We start from the raw sequence: 8,858 nt of genomic DNA on the forward strand, positions 1-8,858 counted from the left end.
AAAGTTAAGTTTGGGGGGCAAGAGTTGGGGTTCAAGTCTCTAAGAAGGAATTTCACATACACATATACTTAAATTAGATTAGAGTAGAATTTCTATCTTATAAAAAAAAAAAAAAAATTGATGCAAAAGGACTGGGCCAGTGGCACATCAACCCATTAAAGAAATATGAGAATGATTTATCTTTTGGGCCGAAAGGTAAGCCCACCCAATGACCCTTATTTTTATTTTTTACTGTTTTTTAATCTGTCTACTTCTCTAAGTTTTATCTTTTTTCTCTTTTGAACCTTCTCTCTCTCCCTCCTCCGCTCTCTCTTTTTTCCTTTAACGTTTCTTTCTTGCCAAACACCAAGCGATTGGAAAAAGAGAGATCCACAAGTAGAGATTCTAGGTTTGACTATGCTAAAGTCTATTCATTAAGGGGAAATCTAATAGATATAGTAGTAATAAAAGTTAATAAACAAATATCCTTTTAAATATGAAAAATGTTATATGTTCACGACATTTTCTTTTTATATATTTATTAAAAAAATATTTTTTATCTGAAAGCTTAACTTTCTAATAAAAGTCAATTGTTTGCAATAAAATTAAAAAAATAAAAATAAAATAAAAACTCAGCCTTAACCTTAACCTTAAGTAACCAATATAATTTTACACTCATTAGCTGCATCTTTTATTATATTACACTAGCTAGTTGTATATTTGTGCAGTATATGTGTTTGGATGAAAGCTTTTGTATATATCATGAATGGAGAAAAAAAAAAAAACTTGTAAAAATATTTTTCATCTAAAATAGGCTTATTATATCAATTTACTTAACTTGGCACATAATTATTGAACGGAACGACAACAATATTATATGAGTAAAAAAAAAAAAAAAAAGAATCCCATGCAATGTTTAAAAAGTAAAAACTCGTACAGAAATCTATCCAAAAAAAAAAAAAAAGTACATGCAATGCAGATGGTAGTTTCGATTTTAGTCACTGAAATGAAATATTCCAGTACTAGTGTACTATATATTTCGAAAGTAACAACACACGCACCCCATATTCATGGACTTGTAAATTTGTTCATAATAACCCAAATAATTTTTCCATAAAAAAAATAATAATAACCCACATAATCTGTTATAAAAGTACCAACAAATTCAAGTGGATGCTCCCAGACCAATATGGGAAAATCTCTTATGCACCTGGTGCATAAGATACCAGCCCATCAGTCCAAATGGTTTTAATCTTCCTTCTTCTTCTTCTTCTTCTTCTTTTTCGTTTTTTGTGATAATACCGATTAGATTAAATTAAACCTACATAATGAAAGGACATACCTTTTCTTTTCAGCCATGCTTTGGGGAAAAAAATGAATATATCTAAAGATAAAGATATAAGTAGTGCTTTTTTTTTTTCTTTTTTCTTTTTCTGAGAATGCAATGTAAGCCGTTTAAATAGTTTTTTTTTTTTTTTTTTTTTTTTTTTTTTTTTTTTTTACAAGATAGAATTTTACTCTAGTGTATATGTATGTGAAACTCTCTCCTGGAGACTTGAACCGCAGCCCTTGCCCCCCATACCCCACAAGCACTTATACTTGTGAAGTGACTATCGCATCAAAGGTGTGCGGTGGTTAAATAGTTAAATAATTACAAGTAGATAACATGGGTTGTACGCTATAATGCTGGAAAATAACATGTGTGTTAGTAAATTGATTGAATTTGTAATGCAAATTTTTTTTTTAGGGATTTGAATTGTGGATATATTTTTGGAAATATGAAAAGATGTCAACTAATTAAGCTGTAAGACCCTTGACATTTAAATCGCAAACTTGAGAGAGAGAGAGAGAGAGAGAGAGAGAGAGAGAGAGAGAGAGAGAGGCACATTTGCAATTATTTCAAATTCTTGGAAAAACCAAAGCTCAATGACTCTAGAATTGGCAACACTGAACTGAGACCAAAACCAACTTTTGTTTTTTTGCGCTTTTTTCGTATTAGGGCCTCCATTGTTATTAAAAGGCACCTTCCTCGTTATGTGTTTGAGGTAGTTCACGATTTTTCCCATATATTTGAAACTAACCAATTTTCCCCTCTATGTTTTGAAAATGAGTAAATACCCCAAATCCATTACTATCTCAATAACATCCAATGGAATTTTTTGAATAAAATATTAGTCAAGCTCATGCATCACAAGAAAGAGTAAATGTTGAGGATTTTATTTTTTATATTATTATTTCATTCTTAATTATTGTGATTCCATTAGGTTTAACTGAAAAAATAACGTATTGGAGATATTTACTCATTTTCTAAACATAGAGGGGGACATTGGTTGGGTTCAAAGATAAGCAGGAGAATTGTGAAATACCTGAAACACATAAGGGGGAAAGTACTTTTTCCCATATCTTTAAGCTCAGAGTCAAGTCTAAACTTTTGTAGTATTAAATCAATAAATCTCAAACTATATGTTTTAACTTGACAAGAGAAATCCATTGATGCAAATCGAATGATGTAAGCTTTAAACGTTTTATATATATACTAGTCAAAAACTCGTAAAATAGACGGGAAAGTATGATAGATATGATTTTTAATTTTTTTTTTTAAAGCTCTCTTTTATTTTGTATATAAAAATAAAACTTGTTATTATGATAATTATTACTTATTAATTGACATTTATTATAATTATTTTTATGTATGAAATACTATTAAATATAAAATTTGATCATTATGATATTTCATAATGAGCATTTATTATAATTGTGTTTTGTATAGAACTATTAAATATATAACTATGATAATTATTAATGGGCATTTATTATGGGTTTTGTTTGTATATAGAAATATATTTTCTACTATTTAAAGAAACACAAGTGTTACATCCATAGTTGTCAAATCGTGAATCATATCGTGAATTGATTTTTGATTTTTCTATATCGTGTATTGTATCGAATCGTGCATCGTAAAATATACAAACATCTTATAAAATTATAAAATAATTATATACACACACAAACAAACACATATACATATATAAAATGTATATTTATTATAATTCAAAATATATTTAACTAATGACCAATATATTCATTACTAATGCAATAAAATCTAACAAAGCTAACTAAATAAATCAAATTAACTTATGGACATAACATGCAAGTTCATATTGATTAAACTCATAAGTGATAATACATGATATATGAACCAAATTAATAAAACTTTTCATCATCTTGGCTAATCAACTCCATCTAAGTCAATATTATCACCATGATCAACATCTTGCAAAATTATTTTTTCATAGACATTTCCTTCATTATTATCAACATTTACTATTTTTTTTTATTCTAATAATTTATTCTTTGTATTTTTTTTTCTTGGCATTCTAGGTTTTTAGACTCAATAATAATAACAAAATAAAAAATAATTTTACTTTCATTTAATACATTATTAATAGCATAGAAAATAAATTTTCAATATGAAAGTGAGTGTTATGAGTATAGTCTAAATTTTGTAGGAGAAATAGAAGGGAGGAAAAAAAAACTCATGGGCTTGCTATTTTATTAGACTCAATTAAGTTTCCCAATATTTTGTGTTAAAAAGTCTAACAACTTGTTTAGATCAAATAAAACCACAAATTTTAACAACAACAACAACAACAACAACAACAACAAAAAACTCATTTTAAACCCACATGTCTATGTATCGTATGATACACATGATTCATCGATACGATATTATTCATACGATATGCACCTATGTATCGAATGATTTATGAGCACTTACAATACACTCTTACGATATGAAACTTTTTGTACACGATACGATACGTATTGCGTATCGCATATCATACGATACTGAAAACTATGGCTACATCCATAATATTTTCGCAATACTTTCATAACAAATTCCATGTGACAAGTTATTATTAGTTTTAATTTGAATTAATCCACCATTGAAATTACATTTTTGTCTACCAATAACAACTCATCACTTAGAATTTATTGTGAAAATAGCATTTCTCTTAAAGAAAATATGATATGTCTTATTCTAAAGAAAATAAGAAAATCCTAGGGGGCAAGTTGTTATTTTTATGTGTGTATTGAGAAGGAAAGATAAGCTTATATTTATATATCCCTTAAAACCTCTTTTCACTTAAACTACCCAAATTTGGACGAAAATGGTTGGGATGGCCGATGGGAATGGACTGGTATTCAAAGTTCAAACAAACTTGAGTTCAAAAAAACGAAAAAAGAAAAAAAAAAAGTTCAAAATAACATGGAATAGGGGGTGCAGTTCTATCGGTTTAGATACTCGTACAAAAAAATCAATCATACTGGCTAATACTTTACAAAATTTAAAACATTAATCCTATGGGATGAGTTGAAGTTTGAGTTTTTATTTTTGTGGTAAGAATGGTTTGTTTAATAATGGACTTAGAATTTTTTTTTGGGTTGGTTTTGCAATAAAGAAATAATATGTGCAACTATCTTTTTTTGGTGAGAGATATTGTTCAATCAAAGTAAGTTTATAAGTTATAATTCGAAAATAGCTGGGTTTAGTAACGCAAATTTGTAACCTATGTACTATGTAGGAGCATTAAAGTGGTAGAACTTTGGATTCTAAAATAAAATAAAATAAAAACGTGTTGGAAGTCTAAATTCTCAACATCAAAAGAAGTAGAAGTTGTAATTTGAATATATAGTCAATATTATTTGAAGGTGATGGACATAGTAAAATCAAAGTCTAATAGTTAATTGTTACTGTTTAGGCTTTAACCATTTATCCACTTTAGATTGTTAATTTTGTTCCAATATCCTTGTGTTGATTTCTAGATGTTGTATGAAAAATTCATGGACTTTCCGAATTTTGTATGAATATTTCTTGATGTTGCTTTTTGAAGCATGTAGCTCTTTCTTCAATACCTTGAAAAAACATAGAAGTATAGAACTCCAAATATTAATATTTTTGCAAATATAATTAATGTGATAATATAGATTATTACTGAAAAATATCATGATTTTATTATTATACCTTTCATGCACGTTTTAATAACCTATTATGGTTCTTCTAAAAAAAATAATAACCTACTGTGGTTGTACCTTTTTGTAAATAAGAATGGTTTCTATTCTTTTTTTTCTTTTTTTATAATGGAAGACGATAAAAGTATATTAAAATGAAAAAAAAAAAGTACACGACAAAACCCCACAGAAGGTAAGCAAAACAAGACAGCCAATGAAGTGGCTAGCCACCTACTGGGGGACAAGGAATAAAATAAAATACAAAGAAACAAATGAAGTATATAAAGTCTATAAACTAGGGATAAGCATGGCAAGGAGAGAAGATACTCTTCAGAAAATCATTGTGGGAGGAGTTTGAACCTGCTCAAAGTGGAATTTGTTTCGAGCAGTCCATAAGGACCAGGCAGTCATGGCCCAGGTCTCCATTTCCTTCTTTGAGAGTCTGTCCAACATCTAGCAAGTGATGAGAATGCAAATTGTCATATTTTTCTCTCTTAGTGTTTAGTCTTTTATATTTATTTGGTGCCTAACTATATAGCACGGGTGCGTTTCGAGACTTGGATGCGGGTGCGGGACTCGGCAATTTTAGAAAAATGTGGGTGCAGGTGTGGCGGGACTCGACGATTAAAAAATTATTAAAAATATTTTTATTTATATTTTTAATATATTGCTAAGCATACTTTTTTACATTATACAAACATATACCAAATTTAAGAGTAATAGTAGATAATAATTAAAACACGATGTTCATAAATTAAATACAACCCACAAGATTGAAACTAAAACATTCCATGATGTTCGGAAATTAGAATACAACTCACAAGTTTGAAACTAAAACAAAAAAAAAGATAATCAACAAGACAATCAAACACTAGCATCATCATCATCAAGATCAATAGTTTCACTTCGAACTTCACTTTCACTAGTAATAACACTAGTGCTATCATTCCCAATAACCATGGCCTCCAACTCTGGCTCATCAAGTGTAAGGGCTACATTCTCAAGAATTCCAGCTCCTCCATGTATGTCGCTCTCATTCTAAGAGTTTCCTGCAATATCCCACATCTTTATTGCTGTATTTACATACTCCTCATTGCGCCTTGACAAGAGTCGAAGATTAGAATGCACATATACCAAATCTTCAGCGCGTGCAGGAGCCATTTTGTTTCTTTTTAAGGAATGAATGAATTTGTATGTGCTCCAATTCCTCTCAACACATGAGGATGAACAAGGTTGTCCAAGAAGTTTAAAGGCAAGGGATTGAAGAGTTGGAAATGCGGAGCCATGGTATTGCCACCAAACCAAAGGGAGTAAGTCCCACCTATCTATCAAGGCATCTAGTGAAGGAAACCTCCCTCCTAAAAATGCAACAAACTCGAACTTCACCACCTTTATTTCACTCTCATCTTCGAAGTATCGTTCCAAACACTTGCTCATTTCCATAGAAATTTCATGATCCTGATGTGGAGAGATGCGTTTTGGATTCTCTGAAAGCCATTCAATGGAGTAATACCTAGTTAAAGATTAAAAAACAAATATAGATGAAACGTGTGTTTTACTAAAAGAGGGAACTAAGGAAAATAAAAAATAAATGTACTTACTTAGGATTTAAGGAATGAGCCAAGCAATGTAGTGGTGTATAATTTTTAGTCCATCGATCAATGAGTATATTATACACCACATTCCAAAATGAGCTATACTCATCATCTTCCAAGCCTTCGTGCTGATATATTGTTGCCTTCACCTTCTCTATCATTGAATCCCACATCTCATACACAAGATGAAGACAAGGCTTATCTGTGTCAGCTACTCGTAACATATCATAAATAGGTGCTATGAATTCAAGGATATAATCAACTTTATCCCACCAAAGATCACTTAGAATCATATCTTTCACGTTTAGAGCTTTTCCAACATCATCCTCCCTATAAAGAGCCCATTACTCACTAATAGCCATGGCTTGAAGGCATCTTTTTATCAACTTCAACCTTTTCAGCATTACAACAATTGAAACAAATCTTGTATCAGCAACTTGGAGCAGTTTTAATGGACTAAATTCATTAAACATTGCCAACCTCATTGAATGGTTCATAATAAAAACACGTATGAAGGATGCATCATCAGCAATATGTGTAATCCAACTACATTCCTCATATGTAACTTCATTTTTTTTAGTGTTTTTTACTGCACAAATATTCTTCAAAACTAGATTGAGAGTGTGGACAACACAGGGTGTCCAAAATATTTTAGGATACTCACCTTCAATAAGAGCTCCAGCAAATTTCATCACATTAGCATTATCAGTGATGACCTGGACAACTTTTTCATGTCCAATCTCTTTTATAGCATCCTTCAACACCCAAGCAATATAATGTTTGTCTTTGAACTCACCTGACCCATCAATTATCTTTATAAACACTGGACCCCCATCTGATACAGCCATAATATTAATATGAGGCCTCTTTTGTGGATCTGACCATCCATTAGAAACTATGCTTACACCATTTTCAAGCCAAGAGTCTTTAATTGGTTTCAAGAGTCTTTCAACATGAGCTCTTTCTTTTTGCAAAAGTGTTGTTCTCAAGGTATTGTATCCAGAAGGAACATAACCTGGGATGCTATGGGTAGCAGCATATGCATAGGAATTACGATAATATGGGTTCCTTACAAAGTTAAATGGAAGCCCACCAGTGTAAAACATCCTAGCAATTCTACTATCCAATTCATGTCTAGCAGTATTTTGGAATGCTTTCTCAATAGGAGAAATCCCAGTCACCTTCATCCTCTTACCATCAACCGGATTTGTACTATCACTCCATTCCTGTCTTCAAAATGGGGAAATAGGTATAGGCCCACGGCCTAGGAGAGGTGGGGGTAAGAGAATTCGACTTCTCTGTTCTCTCTCTAACTTATCATTCTCAACTTGATCATGCATTTGCTGTATTTCCAGCCTATGGCTTGGTGTCACATTAGGGCATGTTTTAATACCTTTATTAAGAATTTTTAATAAATGAGACTAGAATAGGATCCCAAATAAAATACACCACAATAGTTGCACTTAAAGTATGTGTTTCCACCTTTTTTAATGGTAGCACCAGGTGGTTTTTCTACTTTAATCACATACTGCCAAAGAGGACATTCAGCATTTGGCACTTCTTGAGATGAAGTTTCTGTGCTAGTAACTTCATCCATTGCAAATTCAATAGATTCAATTTAACCTACAAATAATAACTATTAAGTATTAACTAAATAAATTAATAATAAATCAAACCTAAGTTCATAGATTCACAAAATAGATTCACAAAACAGATTCACAATGAGTAATAAGTAATAACTATTAACTAAATAAAACTAAGATTGAAAACTAAGATTCACAAATCAGTATCACAGATTCACAAATCACAAATCATTGAAATCAAAGATCGAAAACAAATCACAAATCATTGAAATCAAAGATCAAACTAAGATTGAAAGGTACCTGAGTTAAGAATGTGTGAGAGAGAGCTGAAGAAAGAATGAGCTGAAGTGAGTCAAGTGACTGACTCGGCACTGGCTGAGTGTCTCACAACGAGCAGAGACAGAGGCAGAGAGCACAGAGAGAGTGAGAAACGAGTGAGTCAGTGACGGAATGAGAGAGAGGCAGAGAGATTAAGTTTGGTGGGTTTGTGTGAAGTGAGCCTTCAGTAGAGTTTAATATTTGGCTTAAACGGTGTGTTTTGCACCTTTTTTTTTTTTTTTTTAATTTCAGCCTTTATCAGCCGTTTCGGCCGATACGGCCCAAGTCGGCCCAATTCAGTGTGAATCGGCCCAAGTTGGAGCCGCGTTGGCGTGAGTCGGCTAAAAAAAAGCCACGTGGCATGACACAG

This window comes from Quercus robur, chromosome 5 (assembly GCF_932294415.1).
Source record: "Quercus robur chromosome 5, dhQueRobu3.1, whole genome shotgun sequence".
Classification (NCBI taxonomy): Eukaryota; Viridiplantae; Streptophyta; class Magnoliopsida; order Fagales; family Fagaceae; genus Quercus; species Quercus robur.